At 32.3% G+C, this 14,897-nt stretch overlaps 1 long non-coding RNA gene and 1 pseudogene across 12 annotated transcripts; both read left to right on the top strand.

Moving 5' to 3' along the window:
- The first annotated feature begins 1,202 nt into the window (after positions 1–1,202).
- Positions 1,203–8,239, top strand: LOC145126429 (protein FAR1-RELATED SEQUENCE 9-like; annotated as a pseudogene).
- Positions 8,240–11,116: 2,877 nt separating this feature from the next.
- LOC145125055 (uncharacterized) lies at positions 11,117–14,609 on the top strand. Of its 12 annotated transcripts, none has more exons than XR_013715779.1 (7): positions 11,117–11,423; positions 11,585–11,820; positions 11,886–12,298; positions 12,398–12,476; positions 12,895–13,011; positions 13,405–13,918; positions 14,235–14,609. It is a non-coding gene; the product is annotated as an uncharacterized LOC145125055 (long non-coding RNA). The 12 variants fall into 12 exon arrangements; XR_013715775.1 differs by having other exon boundaries at positions 11,117–11,820; positions 11,886–11,972; positions 12,132–12,298; XR_013715772.1 differs by having other exon boundaries at positions 11,117–11,820; positions 13,405–13,552; positions 13,695–13,918.
- Positions 14,610–14,897: the final 288 nt, after the last annotated feature.

Here is a 14,897-nt window from a genome sequence, read left to right as displayed (position 1 = left end):
TCACTGCCTTCCCTGCGCTCTATCGTCCTCCATCTCGCGCCTTCGACTATTATATAGGAAGCAATTCCTAACATCAAACGCTCACCCATGCCTATCTCCTCCCGCCACCGTCGACCGACGGCCTCCATCACGACACCGATAAACAAATTGACGACCGGTGGACTCCATCCCCCCTCACGAGAAGGAGAGGTAAAAGCAAAAAAAGAATATTCTTGAGGAATTCTGGAAGGTCGGCCCTACATCACTCTTGTCTATTTCCTTTTATTAATTTGAAGATTATAACTTTTTTATTGGTTACTTATGAAATTTTAATTCTTGGGTATTGACAATTGTTTACTGGATCATAACAGAATTGTATTATAATTTAGTGCTTTGGTGTTGGAATTTCCAATGGTGATGGCATATGGTAGTCATGATATAGTTGGCTTGTTCTAGGGTTTATTACCACTTAACTCAGTTCAAAGATTCTACTTTGCTTCATGTTTTTCTTGATTCCACCATCTCGTACAGATCTTATCTGATGCAAGTATGTTATTTTCTTTCCCCTTTTTCTAGTTTAGTTAGTTAAGTTTCATTTGCATATGTGTTCAGTAGATCTATGTAGGTCTATGAGGATTTGTTGTTAGCGATTATTTTGAAGTTATTTCATATAGAAGCACACATAAATAAATTGTACTTGAAAGTTGTCATAAAGATTACATCTTTTGGATTAAAAGCTTTTATTAAGCCATGAAAACACAATACATATCAGTACATATAGCAACAAGAGAAATATAGTACATATCAACAATTGAAAAACAACATTTTACATATAATGTTCCTAGAATAGTACTTTGTAAATAGAGGACCATTATTGTTTTCACTTGTTTTCGTCTTACATGTAGTCTCCTAAATTACTAAAAAACAAAACTCATATAATTTTACATGTGTGTGTAGAATACTCATCAACCCATTCTATTAGAATATTTAACTGAATCGGTTAGAAAAAACATCATTCTGGTATAATGTACAACCATTCATTCTTTTAGAATCTTATAGCAATACAATGTGGTTTGCATTCTATTTTTGAAGACCGGGTTATATTTTGTAAATTTGGTTTTAATTTGTGAATTTCGTTTTAAGGATTGTCATAACGTTTGGGTTGTAATTTGAAATGATGTTGATGTTCTTCATATTCATTTGAAGGTATCATAAAACCAAAAATGATTAAAGAATCCAAGATTGATTCCAGAATACCAAATATTTCGACATTCAAGAAGCCAAGAATGATTCCATACATAGCAATATTTGAATACTCAAGAAGTCAAGAACAAATGCATTTTGCTGCTCTCAATGAACATGATGGATATGAAAAAGAAGATGATGTATTTTGTTAGTTTTATTACCTGCAACTTCATGAAAAATTCAGAGGAAGAAGCCCTATAATTCGATTTTATGGTTGACATTCTCAAAGAACGGTTTTTTGTATCTTATTCTTCAAGAATACAAAATAAAAAATTGTTATTGGGTTTTAGATTTTTCAGTTTTTTGATGTATACTACTTCATAGAATGTAATTATTTAATATGTTATTTTTTTAAGAAATGTTTTTGTGTATTACATTCTGCTAAGAATGGATATTTTATTAAAAAAAAGTTGACTTCATATTTATAAATATATTATGTTAGAATGCACACTATAATTACAAACATATTTTTTCAAAATTCCGAACTAAGAGAAATTATTCTCCAAAAACAAAAATTTTAAATTAAGAAAATCAAGCATCCTTAAAATCTGGAATTTTCCTTCTTTAAATCTTGCTAAATTGACTAAATTACCCTTTCAATGAAATTTGTGTTATTATATGATACATGATATTCCACTATAATAATAGAGACCTTCAAATCATAGTCAATCTTGATTTTCATCCATTGGTTCAGAATTGTCCTTACGACCACACAATAGATACCATCCATATTATAACCTAGCCCTATATATACATACATACATACATACACACACACACACACACACATATATATATATATATACACACACACACTAGATGTGTGCCCGCGCAAAGCGGCGATGATAAATAGTTTTTTGGCGAATAGTTTTTATGGGAAAATAATTATTAGATTTTATTATTAGTTATTATGTAATAAAAAATTACCACTTTTAAATATAATATTTATGTTTATGTTGTATGTTTATACTTTTGATGTAAAATAATTAATATTTGTATTTAGTTTAAGAAATATAAATTAATTTATATATATGAATTTAATATTTTAAAATTTTCATTTTGTTCAAAACTGAATTTCTTATATACTTTCCTTAATTCAAATCTTCAAACTTTTGACAAATATTAATGAATTATTTATGCATAATTGATTTGTACAAGAATCTTTGTAATTTATACATCTTAAAATTCAGGCATGACTAATATGTTTTATTATATAATATAAGATAGTATAAGATATATATATATATATATATATATATATATATATATATATATATATAGAAAAACATCATAAATGGTCCCTGTGGTATCCCAAAATCTGAAGTTTAGTCCTCGTGGTTTAAAAACGTTATAGATGGTCCCTGTGCTTTCAAAACTTTTGACGATTTGTCCTTATTGTTAACTCCGTTAAGTTCTGTCCGTTAACTAAAGGGCATTTTCGTCATTTCACTACCACAGGGACCATTTATGACGATTTCTCTTATTTAAAAAAATGAAATAATATATAATGGTCTCTCTCTTTCTCTCTCTCTCTCTCTCTCTCTCTCTCCCTGGAAGTCTTTCTCCTAACAGCTCATGATTTAAGGATTTTAACGATTGCTTGAAGAAATTTAAATGCCAAATTGATGGCTTAAACAGAAATTTGTGAATCCAAATTGCTGAAATCGATGAGCATAACTAAGAACTATAAGTTACAGCATGGAAAGCTCATTCAGACAAAAGATCAAACACTTGGTGGGCAATAAGTTTAAATTCTGAAATTTTTTCTATTCTTTAGATTGCCAAACCATATTACGATCAAACATGTTTCCCTTTGTTAATTCTAACATTCTACAACCATTTTCGTCACAAAGATGGAATTTTTTTTATCGAATCTGAGTTTTGGGTGCCTCTATTATCTAAAACGGAAAAAAGGATCGCTCGATAGTGTGGGATTACGTCTTTATTCCTCAAAGAGAGTGTGGTGATGGTGATGGAATCTGAGAATCCTTACAGGGGTTTTAAGAAATCGATGAAGGAGATGGTGGAGACTCATAATTTGAAAGATTAGGCTTGTTTGGAAAAGTTGTTGCGATGGCATTTGAGAATGAATGGGAAGAACAATCATCAGTTCATTGTTGGAGCTTTTGTTGATTTGCTAGTTGGAAATTCTTGGAATTTTGTTTCATGTTCTGATCATTCTATTGTTTCTTTCACTTCATCTTCTTCCACATTTTCTTCTCCCATCTCATCTGGGTCTTATGTGACCAGGGTTTATTTTGGATCCAGACGAAGCTGAGTTGTTCTACATGCCATTCTTTTCATCATTGATCTTGGTGGCGAACCCTAATTACGGTGTGACAGAGTTCAGTCAGAGATGTACAATGAAGAGGAGACACAACATAGTTTTATTGAATGGTTTGGACAGATAGTTGTATTGGAAGAGGAATACTGGGTGTGATCATGTATTTATCTATCAGATCCAAATGCATTGTACAAAGTTATTGATCAAAACGGAGAAGAAGGACATCAGATTTAGCTTTGTTCATATAGGTGAGGAAGAAGAAGAAGATGGGGGAATGGGTTTCTTTTTCCCATAAAGAGAGAGAGAGAGAGAGAGAGAGAGAGAGATTGGACCCCTTTGTATATTATTTCATTTTTTATAAAATAAGAGAAATCATCATAAATGGTCCCTGTGGTAGTGAAATGACGAAAATGTCCTTTAGTTAACGGACAGAACTTAACGGAGTTAGCAATAAGGACCAATCGTCAAAAGTTTTGAAAGCACATGGACCATCTATGACGTTTTTAAATCATGGGGACTAAACTTCAGATTTTGGGATACCACAGGGACCATTTATGATGTTTATATATATATATATATATATATATATATATATATATATATATAAGCATAAAGGTCTTAGGAATAATATATTTTCTATTATTCTAAATTTTGCCACAAAAGTTTTAACACTTTGCCACTTTTGGTCTCTCCTCAACTTTTTACCATATTAGTTTGTTGAGTTGACACTTTTCGTCTCACTACTTCCATATTTTCTATTGGTAGGCACAAAAGGTTCAAGAGTTCCCCACTTTTGGTCCCTTGTATTTACCAAATGTGACACTCAAGTTTTTGTGACATTAGTTTGTGGAGTTGCTGCTTTTGGTCCCTCCACCTTCAATATTTTACTATACAGTCTTATTTTTCTCAAATAACAACACATATATTTAATTACTAATGATAGAAATAGATATCAAATAAAGTATTTGTAGCACTATGTAGGAACGTTGCTACTATAGGTAAAAATAAAGCTTTTAAAGTACGATGCCCTAATTGATAAAAAAATTAAAATACGGACACGGGCATAGCCCAAATTTTTTTCACTAGTTAATCTAAATGTATATAAAATATAAATTTTATTATCATAAATATATGATGTTATTCGGATTTTAGGAGGCCCGGATTAAATCCCTCACACCATAATCGAATTTTTGACCCGAATATGAATATGATTTAACATGATAATGAATACTCAAAATTAGAATAGATTAGAGATATGAATTATGTGATCCCTACTCCCTAGTGTTAACTCCAACAGGCCAATTTTGATTAATCTTTTTATACATGTTAATATAAAACGTTTTTGTTTTTAGACTACACTTATCTTATAAGGTCGAAAGACAATCTTGTCCCCGAAGGCAAATTTCTAATGGGAAAACTTATATATATATATATATATATATATATATATATATATATATATATATATATATATATATATATATATATATATATATATATATGGGAAAAATGAATATACCTAACAACCCTATATAAGCTTATATACCTAAACCTTATACTGCGTCGTTTTACCCTGCTATCTAATGAAATCACGTCCAATTGATTTTCTACGAATCTAATTATTCTTAATTTTAATTAAGAAAACAACTTCCAAAATTATTTCACAAATACGTGCTTGTTACCGTCGACTGTTGCTGTTTTCTTAATCGACTAGTTCTATTTTCTTAATCTCTTAAACGATTGTTTGTCGTGATTATTAGCAATCGATTGGCTTCTATTGATCACGAATTTTACTTATCAAGTGATTGGTGTTGCTTGTGCGAAACTGGTAATTACGACATCAAACTTATAAATTCTTTATTTTTATTTTGTTTATCTTGAACGTAATATACCTTATTAGGGTTCAGGTATACATTAATGGTTGTTAATGGAATTCATGTTTGATCTTGTAACCGCTAGTTCCATTAATTTCATGTTTTTTATTTACTTCTCACGGGAGGAAGCATATATTGCAATAATGGCGTTAATCAATTGAGTATTTAATCAACGTGTATGCATTATTTTTACTAATATATTTCGATGGCATCTTATATACATTAATGGTGATAATGGAATTCACGATTCATCATCTTGTAACCATTAATTCCATTAATTTTTTGTTTTTACATGTACTCCTCACGTTAGGAAACATAGATTGCATTAATGATGTTAATCAGTTGATTTTTTAATCAATGCATTAGTTTTACCAATTTAATATATTTCCATTTTGCTCAGGTTAATTAGTCTTTATATATGATTCCTCTGCATATTTAACTTAATTATAGGTCATGATGGTTGAAATTGAAGAAGTTGATCAACCTACAAAAACACATGTTATTGATGATAATGAAGCAAATGGAATGGCGGTTGAAATTGAAGAAGTTGATCAACCTACAAAAACACATGTTATTGATGATAATGAAGCAAATGGAATGGCAGAATGTGATGAAGGTAAAGGTAATGATGAAAGTATAGTGGGAAAGGTTTTCGATACACCTGATGATGCATATACATTTTATAATGATTATGCGTTTTTACATGGATTTGGTATACGTATTGATACCACATTTAAACATAAGACGACAAAGGAGCCTTATCAGAAGATATATGTATGCGATAAAGAAGGTTTTAAACGGTTAAACGACAATGATTCAAGTGGAATCGAGAAAAAGCGTCGTAGAGATGTTAGAACCGGATGTAAAGCCGAACTTCGAATTTCAAAAATGAAGGATGGTAAATGGTTTGTAGACTCGTTTAAAGACACACACAATCATGATTTGAGCATGACACCAACGAAGGTGATGAAACATCGATCTCATGGCAAGTTCCATCGTACAATGGAATGTAAATCTCTTATAGTGCAACTAGGTCAAGCAGGATTGAGACCTTGTCATGTTAAAAAGGCTATTAATGGAATGAAAACCTCAACCGTGGCTGATGTTACTTCAAAGCAGTGTGCTGATGTCTTATCTGAGCAACGAAAACAATACAGAGGAAAGGAGTTCTATGGACTTATAAAACATTTCCAAGATAAAGCCTTATTGGATAATGACCAATACTTTTATGTGGATTTGTGTGATGATGGGTCTCCTAAAAATATATTTTGGGCTGATGGAAGATCAAGAGACGCCTATACTAAATTTAGCGATGTTGTTGTGTTTGATGTCACTTATATGACAAACAAATTCAAGATGCCTTTTGCTCCTTTTGTTGGTGTTAATCATCATGGGTAATCTATACTTTTTGGTGGAGCGTTGCTAGAAAACGAAAAAGAAGAAACTTTTGAATGGTTATTTGAGCATTTCCTCAAGTGTATGTTTGGCAGATATCCGAAGGCAATAATTACTGATCAAGACAAAGCTATGGGTAATGCAATAAAAAACGTGTTTCCAAACACTCGACATCGGTTTTGTGCATGGCATATTAAGAAGCATGAACAAGAACACATTAAACCGTATGTTTCCCGTTATAGTGATTTTAAGGAATCATATACAAAATGGGTAAATAGTGACACCATTGAAGAATTTGAAACCAGGTGGGAAGTTATACGTGATAATCATAAATTGGAAAACAATTGTTGGATAAGTGATATGTATAACCAACGAATACATTGGGCTAAAGCCTTCTTGAAGGATGTTTTCTTGGCTGGTATGACTATAAGTGGACGGAGTGAGAGTATTAATTCATTTTTTGATGGATTTGTTAACTCAAAGACTATGTTGAATGAATTTGTAGTGCAATATGAAAAAGCAGTTGAGTCTCGAAGGGCCACCGAAGAAGATGAAGACTTCAAGACTATGAACTCGAGACCGGTTCTTTCTTCTCTTCATCCAATCGAAGAAAAAGCAGGCGAGTGTTATACTAGAAAGATTTTTGATATGTTCAAGAAAGAATGGACAGAAGCTACTAGCAATTTAACTCACGAGACTATAAGCAAGAGTACTGAAGAAATCAAATATCGAGTGGGGCAACTAAAAATTGATAAAACATATTGGCGTTCTGTGACCTTTCGTTTTTCTAATGAAGTCAATGTCACATGTTCGTGTTCTAAGTATGAGACGGATGGGATTTTATGCAAGCATAGCCTATATGTGATGAAGAAGAGACATGTTGATACACTACCTAGTCGCTATATTTTACATCGGTGGACTCTTAATGCTAGGTATAAGGTGGGTAATGTTAGAATCGGTCTTGAAGAAATGAACAATGGAAATGACGTTAGTGCCTTAACATTATGGTGTGTCCGTTCAAATTTCACGAAACTAATTGAACAAGCAAGAGACTCCCCTTCGGAGATACAAAAAGTCAATAAGATATTGATAAGTCTTTTAGATGATCAAGAAAATCGGAAGAAATCTATTACAATTGAAAATACATCTCAAGTTTCTTGTGCGCGAATTTCACAGGTAGATATGATGCCTCAGTTATCTATCCGGGATCCTCTTGGTCCAACTAACACAAAAGGGCGTCCTAAAACTGCAAGTAGAATAAAGTCTTTTTTAGAAGCGCCAAAAAAACGAACATGCTCTTATTGTCAAGGATTGGGCCATTATGCTACTAGTTGTTCAAAAAGAAAGGTACTTATAATATTACATTAAATTTTTGAAAATTTTACAAGTATTATAAGTATATTAACAATTTATTAATTTTTTCATGTATCAGGCTGACGAATCAGTGCAAGAGAAACATTGATGAGATGCGATGCGTTGTTTCTGTGACAAATGGAAAATATAAATGCTTCATAATATTCTGTTTTGGTTACCTTTTTTTGTTTAGGACCCAAACAATGTTTGATGCTGTTTTGGAATGAAAATTTTGGATGGTTAATGGTCTATCTGTTCATAATCAAAGTAGTATGTTATTTTGTGTTTAAAATGTAAGTAGATAGCTATTATGTGTAAATAATGAAAGTGTGATTCAATTATGTGTTCAAAATGAAAGTAGTAAGTTATTATGGGTTAAAAGCATAAGTAGGATGCTATTATGGGTTAAAAACGTAAGTAGGATGCTATTATTGGTCAAAAACGAAAATAGATTGCTATGATGGGTTAAAAATGAAAATAGATTGCTATGATGGGTTAAAAACAAAAATAGATTGCTATGATGGGTTAAAAACGAAAGTAGATTGCTATTATGGGTTAAAAACGAAAGTAGGATGCTATTATGGGTTAAAAACGAAAGCAGGATGCTATATTGGGTTAAAACGAAAGTAGGATGTTATATTGGGTTAAAAACAAAAATAGGATGCTATTTTGGCTTTTTATGTTAAAAAAATATAAGCAAGTTGTTATTTTTGTCAAAAAATGTAAGTAGGTTGCTATTTTTGGTTAAAATAGTAGGACACTTAAGACTAAAGCTTGAGGGATTTGAACAACAAACCACATCATGTAAACACTAATAATGCAACAAGAAAATTTTCACCATTTCATTGAATATTTGTTACAAAAAGAGTTGTATGCTCTTTATACATGTATGTGCAATATCGATGAACATCATACAACATATTAACTTTTAGACAAGAGGTCATGGGCCCATCTGTTTCTTCTGCACACAGTAAGACCAACATGTATGGGTCTTAATCAATCATCACTCCACTTAATTCTCTATTTTGACCCCAACTAGCATTATATTCTTCATTCTTATTGTTAGGAAGTTGATTGTGGTGTCCTCTTCCGCTACCCACCTGAATGCATGCATGGACAAAAGAGTCATTTCACGTAGAGATTAGGTTAATAAATAATCATACAAAAAAATTTCCTCATAGTATGGACAAAATGCAGTCCCAGTTGTACATTGGTCAGAGGATAAGAAAAAGAAACAAACCAACAAGTAATTGGCAGTTATCAAATGTGAGAGAAGGGAAGCGATGAGCGAGGGTAAACTCTCGCTTCATATACCACTGAATATTATAAGAAATCGATTCATTAAAAAAAAACAAATGATGAGGGAATACTGGCTCATCATTTATTTCATTGATTTTGTTAAGGTTAATTAGTGTTGATATATGATTCCTCTGTTATTTAGTTTAATTATTCAGGGTATGATGGTTGATATTGAAATTATGCTTCTAGAAAAGGTACATGTGTGTTGCGTGCCACCAATTACTAAAAAATCCAGTATTTGGTCGTATGCAGGGTCTGAGGGCCTAAGTTATTGTTCATCCTGTTTATACAACACCACAATCTCACCACCAATTGACACAATTTCAACAGAATTCGCCAATTTCTGGTTAGAACTTAGGTATACAAATCCGAATTGTAAACTCACAATAGGAAATTAAATGTAGATGTAGATGCTAAGTGGTAAGTCAATATCCTTGCCTGTGTAGGGCTGTTGAGCAACCATTGGTCAAAAATAGCTATTAGGCATTCCATCAAACACCTAATAGGAAACCAACTTGAACTGAATAATTCTCATTAACACAATTTAGCCCAACTTTTGACGACCTAAATATGTTAGAAGAATAGCAGAGTACGAGGTGAAATACAGCTTCATGGCAGAAAACAGAAACAAGAATAATGCCAATTTGATAAGGAATTGAACCTCATACAAGTTGATTAAAAAATCAACTGATTAACATCATTAATGCAATCTATGTTTACTAACGTGAGGAGTACATGTAAAAACAAAAAATTAATGGAATTAATGGTTACAAAATGATGAATCGTGAATTCCATTATCACCATTAATGTATATAAGATGCCATCGAAATATATTAGTAAAAATAATGCATACACGTTGATTAAATACTCAATTGATTAACGCCATTATTGCAATATATGCTTCCTCCTGTGAGAAGTAAATAAAAAACATGAAATTAATGGAACTAGTGGTTACAAGATCAAACATGAATTCCATTAACAGCCATTAATGTATACCTGAACCCTAATAAGGTATATTACGTTCAAGATAAACAAAATAAAAATAAAGAATTTATAAGTTTGATGTCGTAATTACCAGTTTCGCACAAGCAACACCAATCACTTGATAAGTAAAATTCGTGATCAATAGAAGCCAATCGATTGCTAATAATCACGACAAACAATCGTTTAAGAGATTAAGAAAATAGAACTAGTCGATTAAGAAAACAACAACAGTCGACGGTAACAAACACGTATTTGTGAAATAATTTTGGAAGTTGTTTTCTTAATTAAAATTAAGAATAATTAGATTCGTAGAAAATCAATTGGACGTGATTTCATTAGATAGCAGGATAAAATGACGCAGTATAAGGTTTAGGTATATAAGCTTATATAGGGTTGTTAGGTATATTCACTTTTCCATATATATATATATATATATATATATATATATATATATATATATATATATATTACTATATTATTAAATATATTACCCATTTCTTGAAAATTAAGAGGTATACCCATTACATCATAACGCAGTATAAGGTTTAGGTATATAAGCTTATATAGGGTTGTTAGGTATATTCACTTTTTCATATATATATATATATATATATATATATATATATATATATATATATATATATATATATTTACTATATTATTAAATATATTACCCACAATCTTATCAAGCTTATCAAGCTTCCATTACATCATTACGCACAATCTTATCAAGCTTCCATTCTAACAGTATACCTCATTGTATCTTTACGCTGTCTTTAGATCTTGAAAACACTAAACCCTAACTTCCTCTAGTCGTCAAAACACACACCTCTTTTGTCCCACTCCTTGTTCTTTCAAGTTTCCGGCAGCCCTCCGGTGCCACCACCCTCCTCACGCTTCCGCTACAACCTGGAATAGGTCACCGACCATTCCTTCCTCCGTTAACCTTCTCTACCTCTGTTTCTCTTCACAAAACTACAACCGCACATGTGTCTTTGCTCAAGAAAAAGGTAACAAATATCCTACTTTTCAAACCCTAATCTAGCCACCGCCATCGCACCATTCATTAGTCACCAACTTCTTCTCTCTCTCAATCTCTCGATCTCTCTTCCTCAATTTCTTTAGTCTAAATCACCATCGCCACCTGACCAATAGAAAATACAATGTACAGATGTTACACTTGTGTCTCTGCTCAAGGAAATGGTAATGAAGATGTAACTTTTGAAGCCCTAATCTAGCCACCTACCATCGCACAAATCATCAGTTGACAGCATATTCTCTCTCTCTCTCTCTCTCTCTCTCTCTCTCTCTCAGACGAATGGACTCCGACGACCACCACTGTCATCTTCTGGTGCTTACATTTATCCCCATTAATGAGAAATGTAAATGAGGCTTAGCGTTCTCCAGGTTAATTATTCTCCTTTCTCTATCTACTCAAATTCGATGTAATTCACATTTCCCATCAATTTTAGGTTCATATTCAATCATATTGGTGGCTTTTTTTCCCACTGCTATATATTTCAAGGATACCAAAGCTTTCAATCCCGATAGGGATTTTGGTAAAATGCTTTCTTCTTTTCAAAATTGGGTTTTAATCAACAAGAATCGATCTAGAACTAAGATAATTGGTGTGCTTGTTTTTATTTAATACGGTTTTTTAGTACCACTTGCTCTAAATTTTTTCCTGTTGTTGTCAATTTTTGTTACTGCCTCCAAAGACAGGTCATTTCCACCAAGGGGAATGGTTTTAGTGCTTATATTTCTTCTTGATGCAGCATGTCCAACAAAACAAAGTGATCAAACAAGTCCTAATGAATGCCTAGCTGAGGCTTTAAGGCCAACTGTTCATTCTTTCTGCAAAGTCTTAACAACTTCAGACATATTGGTAGATTTTCTTATTCTTATGTTCTATAACCTCTAACCCTCTACCCCTTTCATTACTCTCTTTTTCATGCTCCAATTCGCCAAATTCTTATATTTTCAGGACATGACACAAAAAACTCCTACTCAGGGGTTAACAGGAAAAGATCTTCATGGAACTGAGTGGCAATTTAATATACAAGGTTCTTATACTTAACTTTGTTTCTTTATTTTGTTTTCTAATATTCTTTTACTCTTTTGTGAATATCAATACTGATGAATATAAGTTTGTCCAACTGGGTAGACCCTGTTGGATTGGACCTTAGGCATGGGGCAATACCATCTACTGAAACAATTGACAAAGGGACAATAAAAGCAATAACCGATCCCTCCCTCTCCCTTTATCTCCTAGAAAACCAAAAATATCAGCATAAAAAATATTTCATTTGGATTCTGTTTCACTTGCTCAATATGTGTTTATTTGTTTAAAGTCCTCAATTGTCCCAAAGTGAAGCTGTTTAACCTTATTATTTGGGTTCCAATCGAAAATGGAATTTTAGATTTTCTTTAGTTTTAAATTTGTGATTTGCCTTTTAATTTGGTCGTTGTGTCTTTTGGCAGGAGGGCCAATTCAGCAGACAGTAGCCAAACATAAGTATGCATCGAAAAACCCAGTCCTTCCATGATAAGAAGACGTAGTGACCATGTTGTAAAAGGATATTGAAAGCCTGTCTTAAGGTAATATGGTGATGATAGCAACAATTACTTGGTCTTAAAGTAACTCATGAGGTTGTAGGATTCCATTTTCATTTGGATGAGATGATTTTGACTTGCAAATGGACAAAACAATTTATGTTTCTCATCATTAAGCTCTAATGGAAGTGTACATTTAAGTTCTTTTTTTTGTCTTGTGAATTTTAAGGTCTGATGCTTGATGTTGATGTCAAAAAATGTATTATTTTTGGTGTAGCAAGTCAGGTCTGATGCAGTTTTAAAAAATGTTTTAGGGCTAATGTTTTTTTTTTTTTTTTTTTTTTTTTTTTTTTTGTTATTGTTTAATGACTCAGTTGAGGTCTGATGCTGTAGGTCTGATTTTTTTGTTGAAAAATGTCTGATGTGTGAAGCGATTAGTTGCAGAGCCTATGTATGCTTGGGATGGTGAAACACATCACAGTGTTGGAAGAACTATTGAGATAGAAAGTGATGGTCTCCTGATAATTGAAATTCCAAACCATGGCAAGCTGATCCTTTTGACATGGAAAAACTAGAGGACTTTAAGGTAAATCAACAAACACATCTTTCAAAGCTTTTTAAGGGAATTTTATGTTCATTAACAAATATGACTTATGAGCAAATTATCTGATATGGAATGGAAGGTTAGAGATTGGTTGAGAGTTAAGGCTTCTGTGTCCTCAATACAGGTGGGAGGACATAACCAGGAATAATATTAGGTTCATCCACAGTTTAGAGGAAGATGGTGACATGGGAATTGCCTTATGCTTAAGAAGGCTCTAATATTCTAACTTTTTTTTTGAGGATATTTCAGAAACTTATCAGCGATGAGGCTCTTTGGTGGAAATGCAAAAGTAAATTGCTATTTATTGAAGCCGTGAATCTATGAATTTGAGTATAGTAGGATGTTTTGGTAATTATAACATACTACTTTGAATATGTTAATATTAGTATATTCGATTGGTTTAATAATTCCTAAAATACTGAAGTAGGTTGTTATTGTTTAACCCTCAATACATTACTTTTTCTTGCATTTGACCTCATCGGAGAAATGAAAGTATTTTGATTTTATCTTGCACACACAAATCCTATGGTAGCCTTAGGCTATAAAGTAATAGAGTAGAAGCATCTACTAAAATTTACTAAATCATTTATAAAGAATTGGGTACATATGATTTATTAGTTTTTTTAATTTTATTTCATGGATTAATGTTTATTTCTCTTTTTAGGTATGTGTTGATCAGAATGATGTTGATCTTGACACTGAACCATGCTTATTGGTGAAAGATACAAGTTATACACGTTTGAAACATAGTTGGAAGCCTCTCCTAATTGGAGACCATATTTGGACGATTTTTGCTCCTAATGTTGTTTTGTCCCTGATGTTAAAGTTGGTTAATTTCATTCTTCTGTTGCTTTGCCTCACTCAATTGGAGATCATTTGGGACCTTTCTTCCGATGGGGTGGTTGCATGATAAATATATGTCCTTTTAAATGGTGTTGTGTTCCCTGTTCTAGAAAATCATAATTCTTAAATGTTTTTTTTAAATATTTCTGTACTTGGTCAATCCTCTTTCCTGTTAAAAAAAACTTATTTATGGTGAGGTTGTTGCCAATTTGCATAACCCCCACCCCACCCCCCCCCCCCCCCTTCTCTAAAAATTGTTTTATTAATGTTGTTTTGTGTATGTGGTCTTTTTAGTTCCTTATACTATCTTTTATGGTGATATGCTCCGGTTAGCTTTATATACACAAAAAATAACAATAAAAAAGAATTAGAGCGTTATATATTTTGTGGTGATATGCTCCAGTTAGTTATATGGTTTTAGTAGCGGTTGTAAGGATTGCTCATCCTGTTACCACTTCAACCATTTAATTTCACAAAGTGGTGT

Source organism: Lactuca virosa, chromosome 7 (assembly GCF_052849685.1).
Source record: "Lactuca virosa cultivar CGN04683 chromosome 7, Lactuca_virosa_CGN04683_v6, whole genome shotgun sequence".
Classification (NCBI taxonomy): Eukaryota; Viridiplantae; Streptophyta; class Magnoliopsida; order Asterales; family Asteraceae; genus Lactuca; species Lactuca virosa.
This window is presented reverse-complemented; position numbering and strand designations above follow the sequence as displayed.